Raw genomic sequence first — 3,618 nt, 5'->3', positions numbered from 1 at the left:
GCTGGAACAATGATGTTATTTTTGGTAGCTTTGCCCTCTCCTGTTCGGCTTTCGCTCTCTTCTTGTTTTTCTGTGCACCGCTTGGGTATTTGCGCTTAATTTTTCGTTTTGACCGGCAACGCAATTAACCTCTTAAGCTCGGAGCCCTATTTTCTGAAAATCCGCCTAAAATACACACAGTACCTAAGTAGATGGAAGATTGCTCCACTTCTACACGGTCCATTTGCATGTTCTTGGTATCTAGGAACATCTATGGACGTGAATGTATTCCCAATGTCAGAATATTGTGTCTATTAAATTGCTTAAATTGTGATGAAACAAAGGAGAATATGAATTATGATTTTTCTTTGCATCTTTGACAGTGAATCACAAGTGAATTGACAGTTAGCTAAAAATGACCAGACATGAAAACCTCGTTCAGTACCTTCTTGAGATCATGTGTACAACAAATCTAAGGAAATTAATAAAGGGAAGTTGATTAAACAGAAGGTTTTGTAGATACAGTACTGAATTCTGCCATCCGGACCCATGCAATTTGAAATATTATTATAGAATATAGAATATGAGGCCTATAAATTACCTTATTATAGCCAACTCTCACATCTATGGATTGGGCCAAATCTTCTCTTTCAAATGGGAGAGTTCAATTTGGATTTAGTATCACCAGGCGTGCATGAAGAACAGAGAATGAAATCTACTGTATGTACAGTAGGTTTTTTATTCTTGTGACAGCTCTGCCATTTTTAAACTGATTTCAACACGGATGGTTGCTAAATGTTCACAATAGGGGAGACAAACTAACTATGCTCCAATATATGCCAATAACGTCCAGTTTTGTGGTATATAATCCAGAGAAATAAGAGAAATAAAATGTTGCTTGCAGGAAGCTAAAATCCGTTGGGTAGTGTAGTTTCTCCGAAATTCCAACGCTCATTGAGAGCTCTGGATGTCCTCTTCTCATAATGACTAAAATCGTCATCATTCAGAGATGGCCGCTAATTCAAAATGGCAGATCTCCGCGAAAAATACAACACATTTAAAAAAAATCAATCTCACTAATAACACTTTAACCTATTGGTAAACAAACTTATTGCTGAAAATATACACTATGACTGCTGTTGTGACATGGTTAGGATGTTTACTCTTGAATACATTTGGGGAAAAAAAACAATAATTATGTCAGACAGTCTAGAGAGAATGATTTATGACGTGATGTCATTTGCGGTCCGGTACCGGACTGCACGGGTGGAAGAGGTTATAATGAGCGTTAAATTAGCAGTGCTTCCCGCTTTGTTTTGAATGCTGCCCAGCCTGCCAATGAGCATTAGTTATCAGCTGGCGTATCACAGGTGAGCAAATAATGATTAGAATGATACACATGACGGGGCCTCCTAAGCTCCGGGACGCCCCCATGACGGGGCCTCCTAAGCTCCGGGACTCCCCCACACCGCAGGGGGGAGCGGGGGCCTCTGCTACGCCACTGGGAGGGGCCATAAGACAGGATCCGCCTGTGGCAATGTAGACTCTGTTTTCAAAATGCACTCATCCATGCAAGCCTGCACCGTGTAAACAACACCCAGATGAATTAGATACTTCATATGTACAGATATTACATGTGACACCGGTTCCTGACAGGCAGCGAGCGAGCGAACTGGAGACGAAATCGCACGCGACACTGTCCTGATATGAGGCGGCGCGTGTCCGAGTGTGTCTGTGTGTGTGTGTTACCTGGAACAGGGGGCAAAGCAGCCTGCGATTCTTGACCAATAAAAAGTGTTTAGGGGCGGGACTCGGCCGCGTAATCGCTCAACTAGAGACACAGCGAGCGAATATTTGAGGGGGGAACGACATCGCTGCTCAGTTCGCTGTCGCTCGCGGCAGGTCAGGATAGTCTGATTGAAACGAATACATTTTAATCACTTTTTCTCGCTCGCTCACTCGCTCGCGTCGCTCTATGTCAGGAAGGGGTGTTACCTGTGAATAAAACCAACCAGGATATAGACTACATGTGAAGAAGCTAGTTTACATTGGCAGTCCCCCTGCCAGAAATAATGGGCTAGTACCTAGTACAAAAAAGATGCAAGTGCAAACACATTAGCAATAACATACATAATTCAACCCTTGCAATATACATATATGCAGGATGGAGAACTAGTACTAATAGGTTTGATATAGCTTAGTTTATTTTAGTTTAGTAGTTGGGCCAGAGTTAACTCGATAGATCATTTATATGTGTGGTCCCTGGGCAGGAAGATATTAAAAACACTACAATTAGCAAACTTTACAAGCAGTACATCACATATAAAAACATCCCACAACACAAACTATAAAACCAACACATAATGAGATGGAAGGCAATATATATCAATATCTTGACGACGAGCTAGTCAAGATGAGAAGCACGTTCAGCCACAGACTCATACCCCCCCCGACACTCAACTAACCGCCTGCCCTCGGACATTCCTTCATACCAGCGGCCATCAGGCTCCACAACAGTGGGCAGGGACTGCGGTCAGACATCCAACTAGAACTAATAGGAACCCAAGGAGGACAATAACACTACCGTATGCATACTGCACCTTATGTGATACTGTGATACTGTGAATACTCAGGGGCGGACCTAGCCCATTTGGCGCCCTAGGCGAGATTCACCACTGCACTGAATTTCTTCAAGGGGATCAATAAAGGAATATCTTATCTTATCTTATCTTAATATAGAATGGAGTCACAACATCCAGCAGCCATAACAAATACAAATACAGTACACACCAAATACAAACATACCAATTACAAATACAAATACATAGTACAGGAACATTTCGTATAGACCATGCGTTAAGTTACTTGCAGTTTCAATGAGAAATTACAGTACCTGTTAATTGTAGTGTTGGGAGTCCTGAATGGTCTACCATTAGTAGTGGTAGTAGCAACAATTCGTATAGTCTACTAATAGTCATAGGACTTTGTAGACTAACCGATTACTTGATTTAACTGACAAGTCTGTAGAACTGTGTTTCCCCACATGCAGTCATGCAGAAGGACCTCTTTGAATGATGTGATGCTGTGAGTCTGGTCCTTCTCTCTATAGATGCTGTGAGCCTGGTCCTTCTCTCTCTAGAAGATGATGTGAGCCTGGTCCTTCTCTCTATAGATGCTGTGAGCCTGGTCCTGCTCTCTCTAGATGATGTGAGTCTGGTCCTTCTCTCTATAGATGATGTGAGCCTGGTCCTTCTCTCTATAGATGATGTGAGCCTGGTCCTTCTCTCTCTAGATGCTGTGAGCCTGGTCCTTCTCTCTATAGATGATGTGAGCCTGGTCCTTCTCTCTCTAGAATTGCTGTGAGCCTGGTCCTTCTCTCTCTAGATGCTGTGAGCCTGGTCCTTCTCTCTATAGATGATGTGAGCCTGGTCCTTCTCTCTCTAGATGATGTGAGCCTGGTCCTTCTCTCTATAGATGATGTGAGCCTGGTCCTTCTCTCTCTAGATGATGTGAGCCTGGTCCTTCTCTCTATAGATGATGTGAGCCTGGTCCTTCTCTCTATAGATGATGTGAGCCTGGTCCTTCTCTCTCTAGATGATGTGAGCCTGGTCCTTCTCTCTCTAGATGCCGTGAGCCTGG

Source organism: Notolepis coatsorum (assembly GCF_963971535.1).
Source record: "Notolepis coatsorum genome assembly, chromosome: 6".
Classification (NCBI taxonomy): domain Eukaryota; kingdom Metazoa; phylum Chordata; class Actinopteri; order Aulopiformes; family Paralepididae; genus Notolepis; species Notolepis coatsorum.
The sequence above is the reverse complement of the archived record's forward strand: the minus strand, read 5'-3'. Positions refer to the sequence as shown.